This window comes from Suncus etruscus, chromosome 15 (assembly GCF_024139225.1).
Source record: "Suncus etruscus isolate mSunEtr1 chromosome 15, mSunEtr1.pri.cur, whole genome shotgun sequence".
Taxonomy (NCBI): Eukaryota; Metazoa; Chordata; class Mammalia; order Eulipotyphla; family Soricidae; genus Suncus; species Suncus etruscus.
In genome coordinates this window covers 60354887-60370637 of record NC_064862.1, presented here as the reverse complement: position 1 = coordinate 60370637, position 15751 = coordinate 60354887, and the positions used below count along the sequence as shown (strand labels likewise).

The 15751-nt window shown below is 47.8% G+C and overlaps 1 non-coding gene across 1 annotated transcript; it reads left to right on the top strand.

Moving 5' to 3' along the window:
* Positions 1-135: 135 nt before the first annotated feature.
* On the top strand, positions 136-239 carry LOC126031727 (U6 spliceosomal RNA). Its single transcript, XR_007503558.1, has one exon. It is a non-coding gene; the product is annotated as a U6 spliceosomal RNA (small nuclear RNA).
* Positions 240-15751: the final 15512 nt, after the last annotated feature.

The window sequence follows — 15751 nt, the reverse complement described above, 5'->3', positions numbered from 1 at the left end:
TTGCACTCAGCCGACCTGCGTTCTATCCCTGGCATTCCATATGGTCTCCCTAGCACTGCCAGGAATGATTTCTGAGTGAGGAGCCAGAAGTAATCCCTGAGCACTGCCAGGTGTGGCCCAAAAATAACAACAAAAGTGCTTGCTTCGGCAGCACATATACTAAAATTGGAACAATACAGAGATCAGCATGCCCCCTGTGCAAGGATGACACGCAAATTCATGAAGCATTTTATATTTTTCTAATATTTTAAAAAATAACAAAAAAAATCAAGAGTGGAGATACAGTGTCACTGCACATAACATGGATGTCTCCATTATTAGGAAAGCACGCACAGACATGTATATTGGCTTTCCTGGGGCAGTGCCTGATTTCCCCTCAAGAAATATATTTCAGCCAGAAGGCCCATTGGAGAAGTCAATCATAAACCTTGCATAGATTACTGGCTATATTCCTGTTATATTCATGACATGCGGTGACATTATATATCTCTTTCCTTTTATTTATTTGGCTTTGCCTCCCTTGCTACTACAGAAATTCGGCCTCAGTTTTCCTGCAGTCAAAAGAAATTTCAGTACCAAAGAAAGCTGCTAAGTTTCCCGATGGCTAGTTTATTTGCAACTCAAAGATTGAGTCCAGCCAGTCGCCAGCTACCAGTTTTTCTTCTCTTGCTATTAGAAGCTTCTTGCAAAACCAGAACAACTCCTTTCTAAACTAGAACTTACTCCTTTTCAGCTAAGGATTTCTTGGTGGTGCTAGAGGTAAGGTGTCTGCCTTGCCAATGCTAGCCTAGGACAGACCACGGTTCGATCCACCGGCATCCCATATGGTCCCCTAAGCCAGGAGCGACAGGAGTAATCCTTGAGCGTCACCGGGTGTGGTCCAAAAACAAAACAAAGAAAAAAAGGGTTTCTTTTCACCTGTATTGGCTAGTTCTTTTGATATGTATATTCTAGGGTCGGGTACCATTGTGTTGTCCCTCCTAAAGATCCTTTGCCCTTTGTTTCCCTGGAAATATCTTGCATACCAGAGTTGTTGCGCTTAAAAGATCTGCTGAAAGGGCCCGGAGAGATAGCACAGCAGCGTTTGCCTTGCAAGCAGCCGATCCAGGACCAAAGGTGATTGGTTCGAATCCCGGTGTCCTATATGGTCCTCCGTGCCTGTCAGGAGCTATTTCTGAGCAGACAGCCAGGAGTAACCCCTGAGCACCGCCGGGTGTGGCCCAAAAACAAAAAAAAAAGATCAGCTGAAAAAGTAAAGTTTTTTTTTTTTTTTTTTTTTTTTTTTGGTTTTTTTTTTTTTTTTTTTTTGGGCCACACCCGGTAACGCTCAGGGGTTACTCCTGGCTATGCGCTCAGAAGTCGCTCCTGGCTTGGGGGACCATATGGGACGCCGGGGGATCGAACCGCGGTCCGTCTCCTAGGCTAGCGCAGGTAAGGCAGGCACCTTACCTCCAGCGCCACCGCCCGGCCCCTGAAAAAGTAAAGTTTGTCTCTCGCCTGTAATCAAATATGATGCAAACGTGGGTCCCCCTACAATGCATTTTGTGTGGTCTTAATTATTATTATTATTTTGTGTGTGTGTGTGTGTGTGTGTGTGTGTGTGGTTTTTGGGTCACACCCGGCAGTGCTCAGGGGTTATTCCTGGCTCCAGGCTCAGAAATTGCTCCTGGCAGGCACGGGGGACCATATGGGACGCCGGCATTCGAACCGATGACCTCCTGCATGAAAGGCAAACGCCTTACCTCCATGCTATCTCTCCGGCCCCGGTCTTAATATTTCTTTTCTTTTTTTTTTTTTTTTTTTTTGGTTTTTGGGCCACACCCGGCGGTGCTCAGGGGTTACTCCTGGCTATCTGCTCAGAAATAGCTCCTGGCAGGCACGGAGGACCATATGGGACACCGGGATTCGAACCAACCATCTTTGGTCCTGGATCCGCTGCTTGCAAGGCAAAAACCGCTATGCTATCTCTTCGGGCCCAATTATTTTATATTTCATATTCAGCCGCTCGTGTTACCCGTTTTCCTATGTGAAGGACTCCATCCCACTAGAATTGCTGAGATGCAAGACGCCTGCAGCAATGCAGGGGCTGGAGCAATAACACAGCAGTAGGACGTTTGCCTTTCATGTGGTGACCCTCGGACCCAGATTCTATCCCCGGAATCCCATATGGTCCCCAGAGCCTGCCAGGAGCCATAAGTACAGAGCCATAAGTAACCCCTGAGCGCCACCAGGTGTGGCCCAGAAGAAAAAAAAAAAGAGTGGAGATGCCATTGACGTGTGCATGTGGGCACAATGTATGTGAGCCAGCAAGACACATATGTGGTATCTTTTTTGTTTCAGGTTGGCTTTATTTATTTTTTTGTTTGTTTATTTTGGGGCCACACCCAGTTGCACTCCTGGCTATGTGTTTAGAAATCATTCCTGGCAGGCTCAGGGGACCATTTGCGAAGTCAGGGATTATACCTGAGTTGTTCATGTGCAAGGCAAATGCCCACTGTGCTATTGCTCTGGGACCCATTACTGGCCCATGGGCCTTTCTAGTAAGCAATAATCCTGTCCTGTCAGTTGGATTTTTACCAAAGGGCAGGGTTATGGGTAATTCACAGACCCTGACATTTCATTCATGACCTTCTTCACTAATGGAATTGGGGGAAAACACATGTCCAGCTTTCACTGGGCTGCAAAGGTGCTAGGTAATAGTCTTTTGTTTGTTTTGGGGGGCATGCCAGGAAGTACTCAGGATTTAACTCCTGGCTCTGCACTCCAGAATTACTGGGATCATATGGGATGAGGGGGATTGAATCTGGGTCAAGTCCCCTGCATGCCAGGCAAGTGTCCTACTATCTAGCCACTAGGTAGTAGTCTTTTTTTTTTTTTTATTTGGTTTTCGGTTTTGGGGTCACACCCGGCAGCACTCAGGGTCTACTACTGACTCTACACTCAGAAATCACTCCTGGCAGGCTCGGGGGACCATATGGGATGCCGGGATTTGAACCACCATCCTTCTTCATGCAAGGCAAATGCCTTACCTACATGCTATCTCTCCGGCCCCTAGGTAGGAGTCTTATCAGTAACAAAGCAATTCCTCCAAATTCCTTCTCCTGGTTTTATTTATTTATTTATTTATTTTGGTTTTGGGGTCACACCCAGCGGTGCTCAGGGGTTACTCCTGGCTCTGTGCTCAGAAATTGCTCCTGGCAGGCACAGGGACCATATCGGATGCCAGGATTTGAACCACCATTGGTCCTGGGTTGGCCACTTGCAAGGCAAACACCCTACCACTGTGCTATCTCTTCAGTCCCTTCTCCTGTTTTTTTTTTAAATATCTTTATTTAAACACCTTAATTACAAATATGATTATAGTTGGATTTCAGTCTCCTGGTTTTATTAACACCCCCCCAGGACTTTTACTACCTCTCAAGGATTCCTTACTATCTCAAGAATTTATTGCCCTGGGCCAAAGAGATACTACAGTGGTGTGCTCATGCCTTACACACAGACCTGATTCAATCCCTGTGACATTCCATATGGTCTCCTGAATATTAGTGAGTGTGACCCAAAAACAAAAAAATAAAATAATTGGGGGCCGGAGAGATAGCATGGAGGTAGGGTGTTTGCCTTGCATGCAGAAGGACGGTGGTTCAAACCCCGGCATCCCATATGGTCCCTAAGCCTGCCAGAAGTGATTTCTGAGCAGAGCCAGGAGTAACCCCTGAGCACTGCCGGATGTGACCCAAAAAACAAAAAAATAATAATAAAAAAAATTTGTTGCCTTGGTATTGTAACACTGAATGCATTATGAGCAACTCAGTAAACCATGGTGTTTAAAAAGAAAGAACTTTATTAAATTTAAAAAAATAAGGAATTTGGGGCTGGAGAGATAGCACAGCGGTAGGGCATTTGCTTTAGACGCTGAGGGACAGTGGTTCGAATCCCGGCATCCCATATGGTCTCCTGAGCCCTGAGTGCTGCGGGGTGTGACTCCCCCCCAAAAAAAACCCCAAAAACTGGGCCGGAGAGATAGCACAGCGGCGTTTGCCTTGCAAGCAGCCGATCCAGGACCAAAGGTGGTTGGTTCGAATCCCGGTGTCCCATATGGTCCCCCGTGCCTGCCAGGAGCTATTTCTGAGCAGACAGCCAGGAGTAACCCCTGAGCACCGCCGGGTGTGGCCCAAAAAACCAAAAAAAAAAAAAAAAAAAAAAAAAACCCCAAAAATTAAAAAATTAAAAAAAAAATAAGAAATTTGCTGCCATATTTCCTTGTCTGCCTGCTTAACTTATCTTGACCCACTTCAGAGGGGATAGCAAAAAACAAAAAAAACAGGGGGGCCGGAGAGATAGCATGGAGGTAAGGCATTTGCCTTTCATGCAGAAGGTCATCTGTTCGAATCCTGGCGTCCCATATGGTCCCCCGTGCCTGCCAGGAGCAATTTCTGAGCATGGAGCCAGGAGTAATCCCTGAGCACTGCTGGGTGTGACCCCAAAACACACACACACACACACACACACACACACACACACACACACACACACACACACAAACGAAAAACAGGGCTCTCACCATTAGAACTGAGTTGGATTGCCTGTTCCAGGGGGCTTTTTTTTTTTTTTTTTGGGCCACACCCATTTGACGCTCAGGGGTTACTCCTGGCTATGCGCTCAGAAGTCGCTCCTGGCTTGGGGGACCATATGGGACGCTGGGGGATGGAACCGAGGTCCGTCCTAGGCTAGCGCAGGCAAGGCAGGCACCTTACCTCTAGTGCCACCGCCCGGCCCCATCCAGGGGGCTTCTTATCTGTCCCTGTTCTTTGCAGAATCCAGAGGTCCAATTTGAGGCTGATTCCCACTTCAGCCCCAGGAAAGGTCTCGACAACCCTTCCTCCCTCTCTTCAGCTCCAGCCGATAGACAGACATCTGCCCTGGCAAGACATGTGGACATGCCCAAACGCACTGCTGATAGAATTCTGTTCTTCCTGGGCCACCATCCATTATGCAGAAGCATAAAGAGCGTGCCAGGCCTACTCACTGCAAGGCAAGCTAATGTGAGGAGCAATGTCTGCACCCCATTTGCCAGATCTCTGCTAATACCATTTGCTGGAGGCAGGGAGAATTGACTTCACAGTAGCTAGAAAACCAAATCTATCCCACCTACAGTTCAAGGCAGAACTTGTGAGACAGCAGCATCTGTGGTGGCCACTGCTGCTGGGGAAAGATGCTTCCACACTGCCTGAACATCCTGCAGGCAGGGGACAGACTCAGAGGAAGCCAGGAAGATGGGAGTAACTTCAGCAGGCTGGTGCAGGTGTGGAAACTGGCCCAAACTAATATTTCCAGCTCCCCTTTCATCCCCATTGCCACCAGAAGTAATGCATAGGTCAGAATCTAGGGGCGTTTGACTAGGAAAATGAAGGCCTTATGTGGCCTGATAGAACAACTAACCTGATTCCAAGCAAGAAAACATCCGTAGAGATCTCCTGGGGGGATTCCACCCAGCTATAGCCAGGGTGGCAGAAAGTCACTGAAAATGATCATAGGAAGAGTGATGGTAATGACCTCATTGAAAAGAGACTTTACAGGGCTGGAGAGATAGCATGGAGATAAGGCGTTTGCCTTGCATGCAGAAGGATGGTGGTTCAAATCCCGGCATCCCATATGGTCCCCTGAGCCTGCCAGGAGCCATTTCTGAGCATAGAGCCAGGAGTAATCCCTGAGTGCTACCAGGTGTGACTCCCCCCCCCCAAAAAAAATGGGACTTTACTTACAAGCCTTCAGTGGAAATTCTGCTCTGGCTCATGTTAGTGTGTCTGGGCTCAAGGCAACTGACCTCACCAAGCTCAGTCTCCCTGCTCCAAAATTCCTGGAGTACTGGGCAGCTATTCACTGTTGGTACGAAGGTACAAAAGGACTCACTGAAAAACAGCTCACAGGGGCAGGAGTGATAGCAGAGCAGTAGGGCATTTGCCTTGCACTTGGCTGACCCAGGACAGACCTGGGTTTGATCCCAAGCATCCCATATGGTCCTCCAAGCCAGGAGCAATTTCTAAGTACATAGCCAGGAGGGTATGGCCCCAAAACAAAAACAAACAAAAACAGCTCACAAATGTCACATGACTACAAAGAAGCCCGTGCCTGTCATTCCCTCATCTCAGTTGTGTCCTGGGGTTCCCAAGTGCCAAACAATCCTGAAGCCTCTGCAGGGACCCGTGTCTACACTGCTGAGACCGAGGCTCCCCCCAGGACCACATGCATCGGCCCAGTTTCTGCCCCTAGTGCTGGTGTGGCCCAGCTTTGTCTGTGCTATAGAACTTGCCTAAGAAGCTCACCTGGGACAGAGCAGTAAAGTACTGAATAATGAATGCTCCACCCTGGGCCAAGCCTCTCCCCGAGCAGCAGGGGAATTGGACCCTTCTTTGGGTATCAAGTGGGAAAAGGCTGCTCCTTCTCAGCCTCTGATGATATCAGCTGTGCACATCATAGGGGCCCAAGGGCCATACGAGGCAAGGAAGGGAGCAGAGCAGCATGTGGACACAGGAACCCCAAGTAGCAGGTAACAATCTGACTTCTGGCAGGGGTAGAGTGGGAGAGGGCCTTGGTTGAGGAGAGATAGTAGAGGAGGATGGGAGCCCCATCTTCAGTGTCCCCTGTCCAGAGGCAGAGCCCGCAGCTGTCTCCCTCCCTCTCTAGGCTGTGAAGTCTGGACAGTCCTTCTGCAGCTGCAGCAGTGTTTTCCTCCCAAGTCCCTCTCCGCTCTGTTGGAACTTCCAGGAGTCTTGTTCTGCTGCCAGTGACGCTTTCACACTTCCCTATCTTCTAGCTATCTCGCTTTCCTTGTCTTGTCTTTCCACAGGAAGAGCAAGCAGGCTGCCACTCAGATTCCTAGCAGGTGATGGTATCTGGCTAGACTGTTAGAAGAGAGAAGCTTTTTTTTTTTTTTTTTTTTTTTTGGTGCTGCTCAAGGCTTACTCCTGCCTCTGAGCTCAGGAATTATTCTTGTTCAGGAGACCTTATGGGGGTTCCAGGGATTGAACCCAGGTCAGCCATAGGCAAGGCAAGGGCTTACCTTGCCTTGTACTATCTCTCTAGTCCCAGAAGTTTTTTTTTTTTTTTTTTTGTGGTTTTTGGGTCACACCCGGCAGTGCTCAGAGGTTATTCCTGGCTCCAGGCTCAGAAATTGCTCCTGGCAGGCACGGGGGACCATATGGGGCGCCGGGATTCAAACCGATGACCTCCTGCATAAAAGGCAAACGCCTTACCTCCATGCTATCTCTCCGGCCCCAAAGTTTTTTCATTTTATGTATTTTGTTCTGTTATTCTCTAAGTAAGAAAAGTTGTACTTATTTTCTATTTTGTTATTGTTGTTTTATGTTTTTGGATCACACCCGTCAGTGCTCAGGGTTCTGACTCTGTGCTCAGAAATCGCTCCTGGCAGGCACAGGGGACCCATATGAGATGCTGAAATTTGAACCACCATCCACCATTCGTCCTGGATCTGCTGAGTGCAAGGCAAACACCCTACCACTGTACTATCTCTTCAACCCCCTATACTTGTTTTCTATTTTCTTTTTTGTTTCTTTGGTTCTTCTGGATGGGGGGCAGGCTGGTGGTGCTCAGAAGTTATTCCTGGCTCTGCACTCATAAATCATTCCTGGAAGCCTCAGGGGGCCTTATGGGATGCAGAAAATCAAATCCAGGTCTGTCTCATGTTCGTCCCGGGACAGCCACATGCAAGGCAAATGCCCTACTGCTGTACTACCTCTCCAGTTCTTAATTTCTATATTTGTTTTTGTTTTTGTGTCACACCTGGCAGCGCTCAGGGGTTACTCCTGGCTCTATGCTCAGAAATTGCTCCTGGCAGGCTTGGGGGACCATATGGGATGCCGGGACCATATGGGATGCCGGGATTTGAATCACCGTCCTGCATGCAAGGCAAACACACTACTTCCATGCTATCTTTCTGGTCCTATTTTATTTATTTTATTTTTTTTGGGGGGGCACACCCGTTTGATGCTCAGGGGTTACTCCTGGCTAAGCGCTCAGAAATTGCCCCTGGCTTAGGGGGACTATATGGGACTCCGGGGTATCGAACCGTAGTCCTTCCTTGACTAGCGCTTGCAAAGCAGACACTTTATCTCTAGCACCACCTCACCGGCCTCTTTTTTTTTTTTTAATTTTATTTGGGGGTCACACCCAGCAGTGCTCAGGGGCCACTCCTGGCTCTACGCTCAGAAATCACCCCCGGCAGGCTCGGGGGACCATATGGGATGCCAGGATTCGAACCACCATCCTTCTGCATGAAAGGCAAATGCCTTAACCTCTATGCTATCTCTCTGGCCCTTGGTCCCTATTTTCTATTTTCAATAGTGCTAACAACAACAACAACAACAAAGTAATTCTTTTGAAGTCCGTGGTTTAGGGGCTGCAGAGAAATATAATACAGGGGTTAAGTACTTGCCCTGAATGTAGTCCCCTGCAGCACCCCGAACAATACTCAGAATGACAACCAAGCTCAGGAGTAGCCTCTGAGCATTTCTAGTAGCTGAAAACGGAAAACAATTAGATCTGTGGTTCAAAGCCAGTATTCTGTAAATAAGACTACTGGGCCCATGAGCCACACCTTCTCACTAGCTCCAGTTCTTCTCCAGCAGAAAGTCAATGAGTGGTCACCTGGGTCAAGAAGTGGACCAATAGGAGGATGGAGGAGGATGGCATAGCTCAAACCGGCCAACTTCTATCAATGGGAGTGTGATAGTCTCGCCCTTTCTGACTGCCTCTGGGGAGCTGCCTGGCCTAGACTCTTTGCAGTTGACACTTGCTTTTCTTTTTTTGTTTGAGAGGCCCTTTCAAGGATACTCTGGTGTGGTGGACATTCCCTACATCATTTCCTGCCTTCCCCTCCCCTGCTTTCCCTAAAAGGGAGGAGAGAGGAGACCTTTATCAGGCAAATATATATAATTTTATGCTTTCAAGTTTCCTACTAATGGATAATTGCTTCTCCCCTGTTTTCCCTCCACACACTTTTCTCTTTAAAGAAATACTTTTGAGGCCAGAGTGATAGGCACAGTGGTAAGGTGTTTATCTTGCATGCTGTCGGCCCGGGATGGACCCTGGTTTGATCACCAGCATCCCATATAGTCCCCTAAGCTTGCCAAAAGTGATTTCTGAGTGCAGAGCTAGGAGTAACCCCTGAGCACTGCCAGGTGTGGCCCCCTAAAAAAAATACTTTTGAGGGATCAGAACAATAGCACAGTGGGTAGTGTTTGCCTTGTATGCAGCGAACCAGGGTTCAATTCCCATCATCCCATATGTTCCAATGAGCACTGCCAGGGCACTCCAGGAGTGATTTCTAGTGCAGAGCCAGAAGTAATCCCTGATTATGGCAAGGTGTGGCCCAATCCCCCACAACACTTTTGAGTTTCCCATATTTGAGATTTGAACACAAACCTACTTCCTTTTTTTGGTTTCTGGGTGCTGAAAGGAATCACCAACCTCCCTTTGTACCCTCCACTTGGCTCCTCAGAGGTGAGGCCCAGACTGAAGTTTGAAGGAGTTCTCTGGAGTAGGGTAAGTAGAGGTGATAGGAACAGTTTGGGAGTCAGGGGCAAGGACAGGATGGGATGGAGTGAAGATTCGGTGAAATGAAGCTGGAATTTTTTTTGGGGGGTCATACCCAGTGGCACTCAGGCGTCACTTTTGGCTCTGCTCAGAAGTCACTCCTGGCAGACTTGGGGGACCATATGGGATGCCAGGGATCAAACCCATATTTATCCCAAGTTAGCCAAGTTGGCAAACGCCCTACCACTGTGCTATCACTCTGGCCCCTAAAGCCAGAATTTTTATTTATTTATTTATTTATTTATTTATTTATTTATTTATTTATTTTTGGTTTTTGGGCCACACCCAGCAGTGCTCAGGGGTTACTCCTGGCTGTCTGCTCAGAAATAGCTCCTGGCAGGCATGGGGGACCATATGGGACACCAGGATTTGAACCAACCACCTTTGGTCCTGGATCAGCTGCTTGCAAGGCAAATGCTGCTGTGCTATCTCTCTGGGCCCCTGAAGCCAGAATTTTAAGGTCTGAGGTCTCAAGAGGTTCCCACCCTCTTGAGGGGTTAGAGGAAATAGGAGTTGTTGGGGTAGGGTGTTGGGTCACTCTAACCGAGGGACACCAGCCTCTGTAAGACTGTGTCAAACGGTTCCAACTGATGGAGATGGGGTTGGTTGATGCACTGCACTGAGGTGTCCAGCGGTCTCCCTGCCTTCTGCACCCAGACAGGAATGCCCCTGCTCTTTGTGCTGGGCTGCATTTTCTTCCCGTTCATCTTCATCCTCCTCTGCTCGGGCCTGCAAAACTGCTCCAGCCTGCAAATGGGGAGGACAGAGGCTGTGTTGGTGGCATCCAAGTAAGAGGATGGGGTGAGGGCATACTTCCTGGAATCAGGGTGGGTGGGTGAGCCCCATGTGTGTGCATATATTTGGGGTGGGCTAACAAGGAGCGAAGGTTGGAAACACTGGCTTTAGGGTCATGTGTTAGTATTTAACCACTTCTAGTAGTGCTCAGGATTCCGTGCTCAAAATTGTGTTGCTCCTGGCAGTGTTGAATGGTCATGTGGTATCCGGGACCAAGAGTATAAGCCTTCTGCATGCAAAGCAAACCTCCAGCCCACTGAGCTCGCTCTCTCTAGCCCAGGTTATGAAATCTTATTTATTTATTTATTTATTTGGATTTTGGATCACACCCGGCGGCGCTCAGGGGTTACTCCTGGCTTTGTGCTAAGAAATTGCTCCTGGCAGGCTCGAGAGACCATATGGAATGCTGAAATTTGAACCACCTCCCATACTGGGTCAGCTGCATGCAAGGCAAATGCCCTGCCGCTGTGCTATCTCTCCGGCCTCTGAATCTTATTATTATTATTATTGGTTTTTGGACCACACCCGGTTGATGCTCAGGGGTTACTCCTGGCTGTCTGCTCAGAAATAGCTCCTGGCAGGCACGGGGGACCATATGGGACACCGGGATTCGAACCAACCACCTTAGGTCCTGGATCGGCTGCTTGCAAGGCAAACGCCGCTGTGCTATCTCTCCAGGCCCTGAATCTTATTTTTTTAATTTATTTTATTTAAAGAGCATGCATCACATACTTGACATAATTGGCCATAATATATTTGTTTCCAGATAAGTGAGAGCAAGTTATTAAAAAAGAATAGAAAGAAAAATAGAAAAAGAAGAAGGAAGAGAAAAAGGAAAGAAAGAAGTACAGTGACAAGAAAATGTTGAGGGGCTGGAGTGATAGCAAAATGGGTAGGGTGTTTGCTTTGTATGAAGCTGACCTGAGCCTGCCAGGAGCGATTTCTGAGCACAGAGCCAGGAGTAATTCCTGAGTGCCAGTGAGTGTGGCCCAAAAAAAAAAAAAAAAAAACCACAACATTGTGTGAAAATTATTGTATCTCCAATTAGGTCATTCAGTCATTGTCAGATGATTTAGTAGCTCTTGTTGCTAGCAGACAATTTCTGTTATTAAGTGACCTCAGCTACGCATTGGTTCTAAATTGGTATGTTCTATGTGGATGACAACATCAGACAAATGATGTTATCCAGGAATTCAAAGCAGTATTATTGATACTGTGGCTTTTGTGCGTCATGTTCTCAACTGCTGGAAGCAGAAGAATAAAGGGAAAAATGGGGGAAGGGTGCCCTCACTCATTCCAAAAAAGTTCTGGTGATATCAGCCTCCAAACTGGCATACTTGGAGCTTGGAAGTAGGGCTATAGCAAAGTAGTGATTCTGGGTAATGGCTTCCGAAGGGTAGGGGTGGAGGAGGGGGCTTGGCCTATCCCTCTCCTTGCCAGCTTTTAGCTTCATGGCCAGTGGATCCATGATGCTTCATGACTTGGTTTACATCTCTTTCAAGGTGAGAGTTAGTTTATGGAGCTGGCTGGTGTGACATCTAGATATGGAGTTTGTTTTGTTGTTTTTGTTTTGGGGCCACACCCGGCAGTACTCAGAGGTTACTCTTGACTCCACCTCAGAAATCACTCCTGGCAGGCTCTGGCGAACATATGGGGATCTAACCTAGGTTGTCCTCAAGTTGTCCACATGCAAGGCAAACGCCCTATTGCTGTGCTATTGTTCTGGCTCTTGTCTTTGAATTTGTGTAAGTTACTGAACCTCTCTGAATTGAACCTTCATTTTCTTTTTTTTTTTTTTTTTTTTTGGTTTTCTGGGCCACACCCAGTGGTGCTCAGGCTGTCTCCTCAGAAATAGCTCCTGGCAGGCACGGGGGACCATATGGGACACCGGGATTTGAACCAACCACCTTTGGTCCTGGATCGGCTGCTTGCAAGGCAAACGCCGCTGTGCTATCTCTCCGGGCCCGAACCTTCATTTTCAAATGTCTTTATTTAGAATGAGCATCTTCTGGAGCTGGAGAGAGAGCATAACATGTAGGGTGGATTGCCTTGTTCTGAACTAAATCTGACCCCTGGCACATTTTATTCCCAAAGCCCAGCAGGAGTGATCCCTGAACACCTCCAGGAGTGGGCAAAACAAACAAACAAAAGAATACATTTCTTCTGGGGCCAGAGAGGAAGTACAGCAATAAGGCGCTTGTCTAGCACATGGCTGACCTGGATTCAATTCCAGGTACCAATATAGTTAGTTCCAAGAAGTGGCCTCTGGCTGTGGAGCCAGGAGTAAGCCCTGAGTGCCACTAGGTGTGGACCAAACACCTCCACAATAAGACAATAGGGTCAACACTATACTAGTTCCTAGACAAATAAAAATTTATATTTATTAGGATATATTGGTCCCTTTTTCTGAACTGTATGGTTGATCCGACCAAGTCTGATATCCACGTGAGTTGTCATTAGACCTTAGGGGAAGCCGGCAGAGGTGGCATTTATTTGGGTGTCCAGGCGAGTTCCTAGAGAATTAAGAAAATTGTCTCTTAGGGGCCGAGAAGGTGGCGCTAGAGGTAAGGTGTCTGCCTTAAAAGCGCTAGCCTAGGACGGACTGCGGTTCTATCCCCCGGCGTCCCATATGGTCCCCCCAAGCCAGGAGCGACTTCTGAGCGCATAGCCAGGAGTAACCCCTGAGCATCAAACAGGTGTGGCCCAAAAACAAAACAAAAAAAAAAAAAACAAAACAAAAAAAGAAAATTGTCTCTTAGGCCAGAGAACATAGCAGGAAAGGTGTATGCCTTGCATGCAGTTTACCCAGGTTTATCCCTGGCAGTAGGTCAGAGTGATAGCACAATGGGTAGGAAATTTATTTACCTTGATGCAACCTACCCATGTTCAATCCTTGGCATTCCATATGGTCCCCTGAGACTGCCAGAAGCCATTTTTTTTGGCTTTTGGACCACACCTGGCAATACTCAGGGGTTACTCCTGGCTCTGCACTCAGAAATCGCTCCTGGCAAGCTCAGGGAACCATATGGGATGTCGAAGATCGAACCCAGGTCCATCCCAGGTCAGCAGCATGCAAGACAAATGCCCTACTGCTGTGCTATCACTCTGACCCCCAGCCAGGAGTGATTTCTGAGTGCAGGGCCAGAAATAACCCCTGAGTGCCATTGGGTGTGGCCCACAATCAAAAACCAAAATCAATCCCTGGCAACCCAAATGGTCTCCTGTGCACCACCAGGAATAATTCTTTTTTTTTTTTTTTTTTTGTGGTTTTTGGGTCACACCCGGCAGTGCTCAGGGGTTATTCCTGGCTCCAGGCTCAGAAATTGCTCCTGGCAGGCACGGGAGGACCATATATGGGACGCCAGGATTCGAACCGATGACCTCCTGCATGAGAGGCAAACGCCTTACCTCCATGCTATCTCTCCGGCCCCCAGGAATAATTCTTGAATGCAGGGCCAGGAATAAACCCTGAGCATTGGCATGTGTGGACCCAAAAGTAGAAAAAGGAAAAATGTCTCTGTTAGGCCAGGCATGTAGCTCAGCAGCAAAGCCCAGGCCTTATATGAGTGAGATCTGGTCCAACACATAGTACAGTAAAAACGAAACCAAGGGCCCGGAGAGATAGCACAGCGGTGTTTGCCTTGCAAGCAGCCGATCCAGGACCAAAGGTGGTTGGTTCGAATCCCGGTGTCCCATATGGTCCCTCGTGCCTGCCAGGAGCTATTTCTGAGCAGACAGCCAGGAGTAAGCCCTGAGCACTGCCAGGTGTGGCCCAAAAACAAAAACAAAACAAACAAACAAACAAACAAAAAAAACGAAACCAAACCTGGGCCAGAGAGAGTTTTACACATGGTTAAGCTGGGTTCTTAAACATGGCCAACTTCAAGACCTGCCAGAAATTAAATGCAGAGCTAGGAATAAACTCTGAGCACAGTGGGGGATGACCCCCAAACAAGCAAACAACAAACCTAAAGGGCCCCTTTAGGTTTAATTTACATCATGCACAGTGGAGCCACTTTCTGAGACCAAGTTTATTCTCTCAGTTTTGTCCTGTAGTTTGCCCTCATTCTATCCCTTTATATCCTTATTGTGGGGAACCTCTCTATTGGGGCTCAGAGACTCAGGACCCACTCCTGCGATCCTAAACCTGGAAATGAAGGTTCATAGTTTGCTGCTTAACCTAGTAATGAGGTACTGCTTGTCCCAGAGGTTCTGGCCAAGCCCAGTGGTGCTGAGGGAGGCCAGTCAGTGCTGGGGATTGAATGTGGGGGGCCTTGCACAAGGGAGGTATATGCTCTTCCCCCTTTGAACTAGTTCCCAGGATCTTACTTGTGGCTTAAGATTTATACAAACATGGATTTGAAATCTAGCTTTTTTGTGTTTTCCCTCCCAAGCCTCAATTTCTTGCCATAAAACAAAGATACTTCTGTCTGGGAAGGTAAAATAAGCATGACAAACAAACAAACAAACAAACAAAAATAAAACAAAACCCGGGGCCGGAGAGATAGCATGGAGGTAGGCATTTGCCTTTCATGCAGAAGGACGGTGGTTAGAATCCAGGCATCTCATATGATTCCCTGTGCCTGCCAGGGGCGATTTCTGAGCATAGAGCCAGGAATAATCCCTGAGCAGTGCCGGGTGTGACCCAAAAACAAAACCAAAAAAAAAAAAAAAAAAAAAAAAAACACCTTTTGGTGGATATACAGCATTTACCCGAAGTGATCCTCAGAGCCCAGCCAGGAGTGATCCCTGAGGGGACTAAGTCCTGAGCACAGCTGATTGTGACCCAAAGAAAACAAAACACCAAATCCATCTGTCCAGTGCCATGCCTATAGCAAGCACTGGGAAAAGTTGGACGTCTGATTCCAGTGAGCGAAGCCTTGGGGTCAGCAAGCTGAAGTCCATTCTCACCTCTAAAATGTCTGACTCTAGGCTAAGAATTGAAACTCTGAGTCTATCCCATATCATACCACCAGGGAGCAGCACAAAGTAGCAAATCGCAGCCTTCAGCATCTTGGGCAGGATAATGGCTCAGAGCTAAGCCAAGCTTTTGAGAGTAGGTTGATGACTGAGATGTATTTTAAGGCAAGCCTGTAAACCAGGCTGTGGTTTGGGTAGTAGGCACCAGGCCGTGCAGATCTGGAGGACAGTTGGGTTCAGGACTGAAAGTCAAATTACAGGGAGGCCAGGGAGGGCAGCAGACAGGAGGGATCTTGTTGGATGGGAGTGGTCTGTGACATGCAGTGTGACCCTAGTGAACATACCGGACCAGTGACATTTAGGCCTTTGAGACAGTCCATCTTGAGGTCCTCTTTCAGGGAGTGTGAGGAAAGTGACTTGCACC